At 44.3% G+C, this 13117-nt stretch overlaps 1 protein-coding gene and 1 pseudogene across 1 annotated transcript in view; both read right to left on the bottom strand.

The window, feature by feature from the left end:
- SV2C (synaptic vesicle glycoprotein 2C) overlaps positions 1-13117 on the bottom strand; it is a 146873-nt gene that overhangs the window by 27753 nt on the left and 106003 nt on the right. The gene's annotated exons all lie outside the window — the stretch shown is intronic.
- On the bottom strand, positions 717-1276 carry LOC118655895 (annotated as a pseudogene).

Raw genomic sequence — 13117 nt, 5'->3', positions numbered from 1 at the left:
CTCCCTGCCTAAAGCTGTCATATTCATTGAATTAGTTACACCTTTGCTATCTGTTCCTCTACCCACCATGAGAGCAGCTACTCTGCTTTGGTTACTCACCAATGTATCCCCAGTGCCTACAGAAGTCCTGGTCCACAGCAAATGTTCTTCAAATGTTTGTTCAATGGATCCGCTCACACTAAGCATGTGTGTACATGAACATCTGCAAAATCACTGCAGGCTAAGACAGTAGGTACTCAAGTATCCCTTTAACTCATTTTCTTTCTGAATTCATGCTAAACAGCAAAATAACCTTGATTAACTTTTTCACATTAAATTAGTAACGTATATGCAGTAAAATTATTATTATTACTTTTTGGTTATACAGTTCTATGAGTCTGATAAATGCAGAGAGTCATGTAACCATCATCATAATTGGGACAGAGACCAGTTCCATCACCACAAAACAGTCCTTCCTGCCACCCTTTTGTTGTTGTTTTTTGAGCCAAACTGTTTTATTAAAAGGTCCCTGACTGATTTCCCACCGTGTTTCCATGCCCGCCATCTTGGGAGGTGCCAGGTGGCTGGCCTGTGAGAGTAGAGGTTACTGTGTCTCCCTGCTCCCCAGCGCTGGGGTCGCAGCACGATGCTGCCCTGTCACTTAGCTCTGCTGGGTTTCCCTCCTGCTGGCCTGTCTTCCCTTCCTTTAAGTACTGTCCACCGCCCTGGGGCCATGGCTACGGTTTCCGCGAGTCGTCACCCCAAGAAAGCAGCCGCCTCTTGTGGGAGGCAGCGCCAGGTGCTGGTTGTGACAGCAGGTGAACAAGATGTGCTCCCAGGCTGGGGTCTCCTCTTTGCCTAGAATGGTGTCCTTGCCATCGATGAGCAGATCCCCCAAGATCACCGTCTTGTCCCTCATCACGATGATGCGAGCCACAAACTGGGGCCCCAGGTGCTTATCCACCCAGGAGTACTTCTCACCCACACAGTGGTCATACTTCCTCAGGGTGCAGATGAAGACCTGTGTCGTGCATGGTGTGCATCCCATGCATGGCTTCCAAGGCTCCAGGGGGTCCAAGTCTAGGAAAAAGCCTGGGCTTTCATACACACCAGCGACTTTGTCCGCCAGGTCCGGCCATGGGGCTCGGTACTGCTCGCGGGGGAAGAAGCCGCAGCGCTCCTCCAGCGGCAGGTGCGGCTCCTCGGGGAAGCGGCTGTGGAAGGCCTGCAGGAGGCTGCCCTCGAAGTCGGCCAGCACGCCGTCCATGTCCACCAGCACCCACACGGGCCGCGCCATCGCCATCGCCATTGCCCTTCCCCGAGCGTTGGGGGCCGAAATGGGATCTGAGAGCGCGGCCATGCCGGGTGGGCGAGTGGTGAGTGGGCCTGCCACCCTTTTGGAGTCAACCTGTCCTCTATACCTAAGCCCTGGCACCCATTGGTCTGTTCTCTGTCCCTATAGTTTTGCCTTTTCTAGAATGTCATATACATGGAATCATAATGCTGTAATGTGGTGGCTAATAAGACTTACCCCTGCCCTCTAGGATTAGACTCCAGTGGAAGAGGCATAGTTGTTAATAGATATGATAAATGGTATTACTGATGCTATAACAAGTTATGAAGAAAGTCTGTTGGGAGTACAGAAGAGGTGGAGGTATCTCTCTCAACAAGCACAGCCAAATTTCTTTTCTGATTTCAGTTCATGAACAAAAAGAGCAAATTCTTAAGTTTCTTTCTCCTTCCATCACCATTTATACCCCCTATACCTTCTTCTACCTCCTCCTAGCTATCTTCTCCCCTGGTAATCACCATGCTGTTGCCAGTGTCCATGAGTTTTTTGTTTGTTAATTTGTTCGTTTTTTGCTTAATCCCTTTTACATATCTAACATCTAAGTTAGAGGTACAATTCAAGTAAGTTCTTAAGAAGTAGATGAGACCAGCCAGGATGGATTGTGCCATACCAGATCCCCAATTCTTTCCACCTGTTTTATAACCCAGTGATTCAGAGAGAGAGAGAGGGGAGCCCTAGAGTGGTCAGAGGGAGTCCAACCCTCCTCTGCTTTTAGGACGTGCCCTGGAGTGTGTGCTTGTGCCAGAGACGGATGGATGATATCCTTCCTGTGGCCTGAATGAAGGATGGACACAGTGAGGGTATTGAGAAATGGCCTACCATATACTTTGTAATGTATACTTTGTAATGTAAGGATATGTAAATAAGCATATCCTTATCTGAATTAAAAACGAATAAAAGAATGAAGGGATGAAACACTGACCACTGTAGCTATGAAGCTGTGACTGCTTGGGACCCCTCCCCAGCTCCATTGCAAGACGGCTTAAATCTGAATTTAAGAGTGACAGAAAACATAAACCATAAACTTCAGGAAGAGGGGAGACGTCAACATGAAGTGAAGAACGGAGTGTAAAAGCAAGCCGCCTGTAACTGGGAAAGCAGGTTTATGCTCTAGGACACTCATCTGCATTTAGTAAAATGAGCCTTTTATATGTTAGCACCGTGCCTTGTCTTGGAAAAAAAAAAAAGAGGTTTCTTGCGTGGATGGTGGTTCTAATTGTCCTTTGGACTTTGTTACAAATACCTATTAAAATGTCATACTGAGGGTTTATCTAAACATAATGTCAACTCCATGCAAGGAAAGACCTCAATTAAGGGTGTTCTGGAAAGCAGTTACTGCACAGCGATAATCAGTGTGGTGCTAATAAGAGCGCTGTGAGTCTTGCATAATGATCCAGGCCATTCACAACCTCAGGCTGATGTGCTCTGAATGCAGAAACCAGCTGCCTCCCCAGCTGCCTGACTGTCTGCACTCTCTCAAGGTGCAGAGGCAGGAGTATGTGATGCTTGCAGGAGAACGCTGGCCCCCGGTTCTGTCCCTGATGCGCTGGTGAAATAGCGCCCACTTCACTGATCTATACATATTTGGTTGCCAGTTCCATGATATCATCCATGACAACCGTTGGCAAGAAGACAGATTTTAGGTGCAAGACACAGATCCAATGAATATAATATTAATTAACATTAATAAAAATACATATTAAATGTGAAATCAGTTTTCAATAGTTAAGAAGTAAATAACCTATTTATTTGTTGGTGGTCTTTTAAAAAAATAAAAACACATACATATACATATATATATATATATATATATATATATATTATTGATTTCTGAGAGGAAGGGAGAGGGAGAGAGAGATAGAAACATAAATGAAGGAGAGAATCACTGATCAGCTGCCTCCTGTACACCCCCTACTGGGGATCAAGCCTACAACCCAAGCATGTGGCCTGGAATCAAACCCAGGACCCTTCAGTACACAGGTCAATGTTCTATCTATTGAACCAAACCAGCTAGGGCTGTTGGTGGTCTTTATCATAAGACACAAAGCTAATTAAAATTCTCTTTGGAAAAGTGGCTCAAAATCCATTTTCTCAATAAGCTTAGGAAGGGAACCATGATTAGATGAATTTCTGACTTTATTCTCACAGAAATAAAATTTTATCCCCTTAACATGTCACTGATTTAAAATATGAATACTATCCAATCAGCATGAAACATTAATCCTTGACAGGAAACTCAGGTTGTCATTCATCTAGTATCGTCTGTGACTCCAGAAGTCTTAACGAGATGCAGCTGGAAAGTCCCTGTAGCTGATGTCAGCAGAGATTTTTGCCTCATTCTCATTTGTTTAAAAAATAAAAAAAAAGTTTGTGTGAGGGAAATACTGTAGTTAAACACACTATGGTCCAGCCATGCAACAGAATACCACGTTAACTATTGGCAAAGAATGAGGTAGATCTCTGAACTGATATAGAAACTGTCCAAGTTACATTACTCAGTGAAAACAACTCCTTTCAAAACAGGATAGTAGTAGTGATTGCATTTTTTAAAATATATTTTTATTGATTTCAGAGAGGAAGGGAGAGGGAGAGAGAGATAGAAATATCAATGATGAGAATCATTGATTGGCTGCTTCCTGCATGCTCCCCACTGGGGATCAAGCCCACAATCTGAGCACCTGCCACCAACCGGAATCGAACCCGGGACCCCTCAGTCTGCAAGCCGACGCTCTAATCACTAAGCCAAACCAGCCAGGGAGATTGCACTTTTATATACACATAACACATAACATTATAACTAGAAAACAAGTGGGAGGAAAATACACTAAACCAGTGGTCAGCAAACTGCGGCTCGCGAGCCACATGCACTCTTTGGCCCCTTGAGTGCGGCCACGAAGTTTCAATCGCGCTGTACGTGCACGCCCGCACGTGGTATTTTGTGGAAGAGCCACACTCAAGGGGCCGCAGTTTGCCGACCACTGCACTAAACTACTTGAAATGGTTACTTGGGTAGGGAGTGGGGACCAGCAGGGCTTTCACTTCTGACGTGATTTCTTTACTTTTTGAGTTTTGTGTCACCTTGTCTTACTTTCACTCAAAAAGGGGGGAAATCTCTTCAAAGAATTGCAAGCCTTTGGTTTTCTGAAATACAAGGTCTGATGGGGAAAGGGAGGGGATAAGGAAACTGGAATGATAATTGTGACACTCTTCACATCCACACAATTTTCGGAACTAAACTACTGTTAGTAATTCTGATTGTGACAAATGTAAACACTGACACCACAGGGCTCACTTAGAGATAGCAATGAGGAAGTGGCAGAGTCTACCCTGGTATCTCTCTGGGTGGGAAACAAAACTTTCACAGGCCTTTCATTTTAAACCTGTAACTCCAGTCACATTCTAATGGTGGATTCTTGGGGCAGAGGCCAGTTGCATCTTGAGCCAAAATCATGTAAGCACCATTGCTAACAGTGAGACACAAAGCAATCACGCATGATTAAAAAAAACAAAAAACAAAAAACTGGCAGGGATCTGCCTGCAGCACAGAATCATGCCTTCAAGAAATCAGAGCCAATTCAACTGGAATTACACAGCCCAGGGAACAGGTCTAAGGTTAAATTCCAATCAAGTGCAGTAGTCATGTCTCTGAGAGAAAGCCCAAGCAACAAGCCGACCTTTCCAGCTAATTTCTCTGTTTCCGAGCTCGGGTCCTACCATTCGGAATGCACACAGTGAGTTAGTTGTCAATGGACGAAGGAAGTCACACTATACGTCTGGCTGCGGAGTTTGGCTTGTGGCCTTACCCATGCTTCCAAAGAAACATATTTCCTGGTGGCTTCTGAAACTCAGAAATTCATGGGCTTATTTTTTATTTGTTTTTTTTTTTTTTTTCCTGGAATATTATCTGGAGTGCTCTAAGTATGAAAAGAGCAAATGAGAGGAACTTTCGAGAAAGAATTCTTTTCTGTAAAAAAAAAATATAATTTTATTGATTTTTTACAGAGAGGAAGGGAGAGGGATAGAGAGTTAGAAACATTGATCAACTGCCTCCTGCACACCCCCCACTGGGGATGTGCCCACAACCAAGGTACATGCCCTTGATTGGAATCGAACCTGGGACCCTTCGGTCCGCAGGCCGATGCTCTATCCACTGAGCCAAACCAGTCAGGGCCAGAAAGAATTCTTTTTGCAGCAGTAAAACTCACTCAAGCATGATGCCTTTCAAACTCCACTGAGAAAAATGATAAGTCTAAGTGTTTGAAAAAATGATAGCATAAAATGTGTGTGTGCGTCTGTTTTAAACAAGGGTCCTTTAGAATTTTATTTTGTAGATAAACAAAAATATAGAATTAATATGATAATGTAGCTCAGTCAAAACTTCATCAAAGATTTTTATACAAATATATCCTACAATAGCCTATAGGACAGTCCAATTTTGACCATATACAAATGAAACTTATAAATGTAAAGGCAGCTCATCACTCTATAAATACACTTTGTGTACATTCATATTTATTATCTGATAGCATAAGGGCATGCATTAACTTTCCTTTGCTATTTTACTAACATAAATAATAATTTAAGATGAACTGTGTATGTCTGCAGATTTATATTAATAAATAAACTCTTATATAAGCTGATGCCCATTGATAAAAATAATAAACCAATTACGTTCATTTTGTGAACAGGTATAGTCTTAGGACACTGAAAACCAACAAAAGTAAAGACTGAGAATTCTTATATTAGGTAGAGCATTAGACTAACAGCCTCTAAAGCTCATTCTAAGTTCTTGTGTCTGGAGCAGATGAGGCAACAAATCTCTCTTGAACCCTGGTAAGAAGTGGAACACTTCCAAAATTTAACAATACAGAACAAACTGGTAAATGGCAGTTAGTTCTGACATAAGTGCATAAAGGTTGCTAGAGGACTTGTAGCAAGATAAATGACACTTATTCTGTGTATTAACAACTCAGTCAATCTGCTTTCAAAGTAGGTGTCCTGAAAACACTTTTCCCCCTAAACCAGTGATGGCGAACCTATGACAGGCGTGTCAGAGGTGATAAGCGAATTCATTTTTTTGGTAGATTTTTCTTTGTTAAATGGCATTTAAATATATAAAATAAGTATAAAAAATATAAGTCTTTGTTTTACTATGGCTGCAAATATCAAAAAATTTCTATATGTGACATGGCACCAGAGTTAAATTAGGGTTTTTCAAAATGCTGACACGCCGAGCTCAAAAGGTTCGCCATCACTGGCCTAAACAGTGCTCCATACAACGTCATGGTCTCTATTCTACTCCAGGTCAAGATTTCACTTTGTTCTTTGCACATGGCCTCAGCAAGATCTTGCTCATGATCAACAAAAGCTCTGTCCATTCCCAGAAGACTTTTAATGATACGACACAAAAATGCCGATGGAATTCATTCTTAGGGAAAGAGTTTTTCCTGGGTGAGGGCTGTAGTATTTCCAGTGTTATGACAACAGAGGTCAGCCTGAGCGCTCTTTATTGCTAACACCAAAGGTCACGCTCGTACATCTCTGCTGATTTTGACCTCTCTACCTGCTCCTTTTTCTCTAGCTTCATTTTTTGCCTTGTAGCCTCTGATCCAGAACAAATCAGTTAACACTTGACAAGTGAAACAGCTGCCTAGCCCATGATGCAGGCCCAAAATGACCCTAAAAGTTTTGTCATTTACGCCAAAGAAATTCCATTCTAATGGGCTGGGAAATGCATGCAACCACAATGTCCTGGGAGCTCTGGCTTCCAGGCTTTGTGCCTCAAGGAAGGGACATCACACCCTCATTCCAAGTACAGTGGATGGAAATACAGCTCTGGGGTGGTCCACTCTATTGGCCCTAGAGCCAGATACTGCTCCTTGTATGCAATTGAACCACCAAGAGAACAGCCTTCAGAACATCTCCAGTTCCTGAGGTTCACTGTCATCAGATGCTGCCCAAAGCCCCCAACCCAAGTGGAGACACCCAGCCTTCCTCACAGCCTCCCAGACCAGAAATGTGGGAGTCAGCCTCTACTTCCCTTCCCTGGCCAGTGGGTCACTGAGAAATGCAATTGTATTTTCTGTATTTCTCCCAAACCTGTTCCTTCCTCTCCATCCCTGCTTTAGTCGATGCCCTTGTCATCCATCCCTCGTGTGGGTCCACTGAGAAAAATGATGGGTCTGAGTGTTTGAAAAAATGATAGTATAAAATGTGTGTGTGCATCTCATTTTAAAGAAATGTCCTTTGGCATTTTCTTTTGTAGACAGACAATAATATAGTATTAATATTATGACAATGTAGCAGGGGTCTGCATGGTTGTGACCACTGCTGGAATACTAAAGTATGCATGTCATGGTTATTGCTCTGAGGCCTGGGGCCTTGGAGCCACCATCTAGCAATGAAAGGGGTAGCACCTGGCCCAGTGGGGGCCTTGGGGGACCAGGCTCCAGCATGTTGGCTTTCCTCTCTTCTGACTGGCCAGGGCCTTATCTATATATATAAAAGCCTAATATGCTAATTGTCCATTCCACCATTCAACCGTTTGCTATGATGTGCACTGACTACCAGGGGGCAGATGCTCTGACCGGTAGGTTAACTTGCTGCTGGGGTCTGGCCGGTGGGAACTGGGCGAGATAGGCCAGACACGCCCTGGAGCCCTCCCATGGTCCCTCCCCGGCCCTGGTCCCTCCCTGGCCCTGATGGTGCACTGGTGGGGTACCTCGGCCTGGCCTGCACCCTCTCACAATCCGGAACCCCTTGGGAGATGTTGGAGAGCTGGTTTTGGCCCAATCCCCGTAGGCCAGGGCCTATAGTTGTTAAATAATTTTAATACCACCCCACTTTAATAGAGCTCCCGGATTCCAATCTGCCTTTCTAGTCTATGTTCCACATACATTCAAGAGATCTTTCTGTAATAAAAATCACATCACTAACCAGCCTAAAACCTTTCAGTGGTCTGCACTGGCCCTTCAGGATAGAGTCCAGATTCTTTAGTGTGGTCACCAGGCTCTCCAAGACCTGGCTCCTGCCTCTCTCTCCAGCCCCATTCCCCACAAATCCCTCCTCCCAACCTGTGCTACCTGGTGTGTAATAGCTTTGCATTTTTAACACTCCCCACCCTTGTCAACTCCTAGATTCAGTCTTCTACCAACCAAGTACAGAGGCACATCCTCCTTAACTATTCTGGACACACTAAGAAGTATTCACTCTCCCCATGAGCTATTTTGGTATCCTGTGAATTCCCACAGCCCTTAGCATGGTGCCTGACACAGAGAAAAACCACACAAGAGAGTAATTATCCGCAAGTCTGTTCCTTCAGGGCAGGGGTCATGTCTTGTCATCTTTAGTAAAAAAAAACCCAAAAAACAAAAAAAAAACTGGCAAAGAGTAGTCGCTCAACAGATGCTTACTTAATTAATAAATAACCCATTCTTGGATTCCTTTTAAACCAGCCAGTCTGCCTAGTACATTAAAGTTTTATGTTTTTGGAAATATATCTCTGTTATATTTCCTAATTTCCAAATATATGGGGATTTTGGGTTTGGTTTTGTAACAGGATTTCAGTTTCATTTCCTTGTGAAAAAATGCACATGCTTGGCAGTTTTTTGAAATACACTGGAACTTGCTTTACAGCACAGTGTGTGTGTGATCCATTTTTGCTTTTTTCTGCCTTGAGGTATGACTGACAAATAAAAATTGTGTTTTCTTAAGGTGTACAATGTGACGATTTGATATTTGTATACCTTCTGAAATGATTACCATAATCAAGTTAATTCACACATATACCCTTCACATTTTTTAATGGTGTGGCAGGAATACTTCAAGGTCTACTCTCTTAGCAAACTTCAAATATACATGACAGAATTATCAATATACTCACCATGACACCTATAGAACTACAGTCACACTAGACCCCCGGAATGTAATCATCTTATAACTGAAAGTTTGGCCAACATCTCCCCATTTCCCCAGCTTCTAATGTTATGTCTCACCGGCAGCCAGATGGGAAAGCAGGCTCCCTTAGAGCAATGATGTATTTTCTCATGGACAAACTTAATGCTTCCCCCCATGAATTAGACTTCCTTTTGGAAAAATAAAACTCTCAAGAGTTAATAAGCTGGTATGTAACCCATAGGGGCACTGCTAACATCTTTAAAGCATGTTTCATTTCAGAATGTCTGAAGATAAAATGTAGGAGCCCAAATCAGTTCAGTTGTTGGCAGAACCTAATCCACTTTTGTCCATCGCTGATTTATGACCCTGCAGGAGACATACAAATGCTATTTCTCCTCACCCACCCCCCATTCCCTGTTGTTGCAAAATGTCAGGCATCCACCCAGAGTTAAATTTCACCTTTGCTCTCTGGAAAGGCTGACAGTTTGGGTCATCAATCTTGGCCCAGAAAGACGTTCCTCACAGCTACCAACTGTGGACATGATTGGTCCTGGTGCATCCCAGGGCTATGGCGCCAGAAAAATCAAACCCAGAGTGCCTGAGTCTGGACGATGCGGCAGTTTTTCATCCCATGTCACCTTCTCTGGCTGCTATGCGGGAGAAAGGACCGAGTAACTCAGGGAGGCCACAGGGACAGAGCACCAGGGAGCCGGCAGACTGCAGCTCCAGCAGGGGCAGCTGCAAACCCAGCTTTGACCAGAATGCCGGTTCCCAGCCTTACAGATTCACATGCAGGCCCCCTTCCCCCTCATGACAGCACACCCACTCAATATGCAGTTTTGGAAAAGATAGGAAGCTTTGAGCATCGACTGTAGCCTCCAGGAAGGACAAGGATGGAGTGGATGCAAGGTCTGTGGCAGATTTCTAGAACACAGGTAGCACCTCCCCCATGGGCCAGGTACCTCACACACATCACCTTGTTTAATACATCAACAGTCCTGTTGCCCAGTTCCCATCCCCCCACCCAGGGGGGCCAGATAAAGTACAGGCCACCAGTTAAATCTGATTTTTAAAAATTAGTGTAAGTATGTCTCATATTTGGGACATACCTACACTAAAAAAATTATTTGTTGTTTATCTGAAATTCACACTTAACCACGTACCCTGTGTTTTCACTTGCTAAATCTGGTAGTCACACCCAGGAGACATTTGGCAATGTCTGGAGCCGGTTTTGATTGTGGTGAGCTTAGGGGAGGAGGGTTACTACTGGCATCTAGTGGGCAGTGGCCAGGGATGCGGCTAAATGTCAGACAACGCATGGGCCAGCTCCCCCACCCCCAAAGAGTTACCCAGCCCAGGTGCTCAACAGTGCCCCGATGAGAGCTCCTGCTATAAGTTAGTCACTGCACCTGTCACGAGTTCTCACAGTTAACAGAGCTAATGCATCCAGACACTTTGAAGCTTGTGTTCAAACAGAGGTTTGGAAACAGACTTCCAGAAGACCTTAGATTTCATTCCTGCACGAATGTATCCTTTGTTAGTTTTTGTTGGTATAAGCTCTTTTGATTATTATTATTTTTTGCTATAAAACTGGTTTAATAGGGTTGTCATTTTTCTCCTTACATACTTTTAAATGCACCCTGAAAAACAGGTGAAGGTGGTGCACCACAAGAACAGCAAAGAGCCCTGACCGGTTTGGCTCAGTGGATAGATCGTCGGCCTGCGGACTCAAGGGTCCCGGGTTCGATTCCAGTCAAGGGCATGTACCTTGGTTGCGGGCACATACCCAGTAGGGGATGTGCAGGAGGCAGCTGATCGATGTTTCTCTCTCATCGATATTTCTAACTATCCCTCTCCCTTCCTCCCTGTAAAAAATCAATAAAATATATTAAAAAAAAAAAAAAAAGAACAGCAAAGAAATGTTTTCCCCCCGGGGCCTTGGTAGAATGTTGCGTTCTCCATCCAATGCTTTCCGACAGCACCCGCAGCTGATAAACGGTTATTACCACGAGAAAGGTAATAACCATGTATTTCCTAAAATATTTTTGCATTCGTATTTCATAAGGGTGGGGAAGTTTGCTCTTAAAATGCCCTGCTAATCCTCAGGAATGGGGAAGCAGTGTCCTTGGTAACAATACCTGCACACGTCCCTGAAAGGCTACTCCAACGAAGCTATGGCAGGTCAGCGGGAGGGGCCGCACTGGGTCCCATGGACCCGCATTTAGAACTCTGGGACGCAGGTGTTCTCTCGGGCCCACCTCAGCTCTTGCCTCCTGGAGTCCTCCTCTCTGTTCCATTCCCACCTATCATGGCGCCCCTGCCCTCTCTCAGCACTCACACCCACCATCCGGAACACCTCGCCTCTTCTCCCCTCCTGCACGGTCACTCCTCGGACCCCCTCGTTAATTATCCAGTCTCCGGGAGGATGGCTCAATAAAACCGTATCAACAGAGAAATGCTTTATTACAGCCTCCACATTGCCTTCCTCCTCCCACCTTTCCCAGAATTTGCCCATTAGTTATTCCCCTTCGATCTACCTGCTGAATGCATCTGTCTGGAGTACAAGGCCCTTTGCAACCTGGCCCCATCCTGCTTCTCCTCAAGTATCTGGCTTATTTCACTTAGCACCATTCATCGATGTTATATCATATGTCAGAACTGCATTCCTTTTTAAGGCTGAATAATATATATATACATATTACATTTGTTTATCCTTTTATCTGCTGATGGATACCTTTGGCTATTGTTAATAATGCTGCTATGAACACTGGGATACAAATATTTCATTAATTCCTTACTTTGAATTCTTTGGGGTAGATCCCTAGAAGTCGAGTTGCTGGGTCATATGATAATTCTGTGTTTAATTTTTGGAGGAACCACCACACTGACTTACCATTTTGACTCAGTTTCCTTGTCTGCATGATGGGGCTGCTGTAAGGATTAATGTGAAAGGATTATAACCAGTGCTGGGCAGCGATGAGGTTGCTTCTGCTGTGCCAGACACAGGTCCTGCCAACGTCACTCGCAGGCCTGGCCCCCTGACCAGTAACTAAATTCCCTTTCTCCTACCTTGACCTCCATTAAGTTCGAATGATTCCTTCATTTTTAGTTCACCTGCGGTTTCCTCTCACTGGCGTTCATACTAAAAAAGGAGGAGCAAAAGCTGAGGGAGTAGAAACGGCACTATCTCCCATGGGCCCTCTCTTCTTCCACTGGCCGCTGGGCCAGGCTGGTCTCTGTGGCTCTCTCTTTGTCCTCAGTATCCTTCTATCCCAGGTGGCTCCCCCTGCTCTAAGCAGTGAGAGTCCTCATGGGCCCGCCCACCAGCCTTTCAGATATGCTTAGATAATGCACGCTCAGCCCTCCTCGCAGACACTGCTAAATGCCATTTTGTAGATTGAAATAATGGAGATTTAAAAAATTAGCCTTAATATTTAATTACCATTGTTCAGTATTATTAGTCTTCAGAGAAATGCAAATTAAAACCATAATAAGATGCCGTTGCACACCCACCTAGTGTTGGCAGGGATGGGGGGCAACTGGAACTCTCATGCATTACTGGTGGGAGTGTAAAATGGTCCAACTGTAGAGAATGGGCAGTTTCTTATAAAGTTAAACATACACCTACCCTATGACCCAGGAATCCTACTCCTGGGTACTTACCCCCCCAAAAAATAAAAACATGAGCAGGGCTGAGGCTGCTCAAAAGTCTTTATAAGACTGATCAGAAAGCAGCCTTTTAAAAAATTAAAATTAAGCCCTCTCTTCCCTCAAACTTTCCCCCGACCAAAACCAAAACAAAACAAAAGCAACAAAAAGTCCTGGAAGCAAGCCACATGTCCATCTGCAGGAGAATGGAGGAGCACGTTGTGGTGTGTCTATAAACGGGAT

Source organism: Myotis myotis, unplaced genomic scaffold, assembly GCF_014108235.1.
Source record: "Myotis myotis isolate mMyoMyo1 unplaced genomic scaffold, mMyoMyo1.p scaffold_m19_p_5, whole genome shotgun sequence".
NCBI classification, from domain to species: Eukaryota; Metazoa; Chordata; class Mammalia; order Chiroptera; family Vespertilionidae; genus Myotis; species Myotis myotis.
This window is presented reverse-complemented; position numbering and strand designations above follow the sequence as displayed.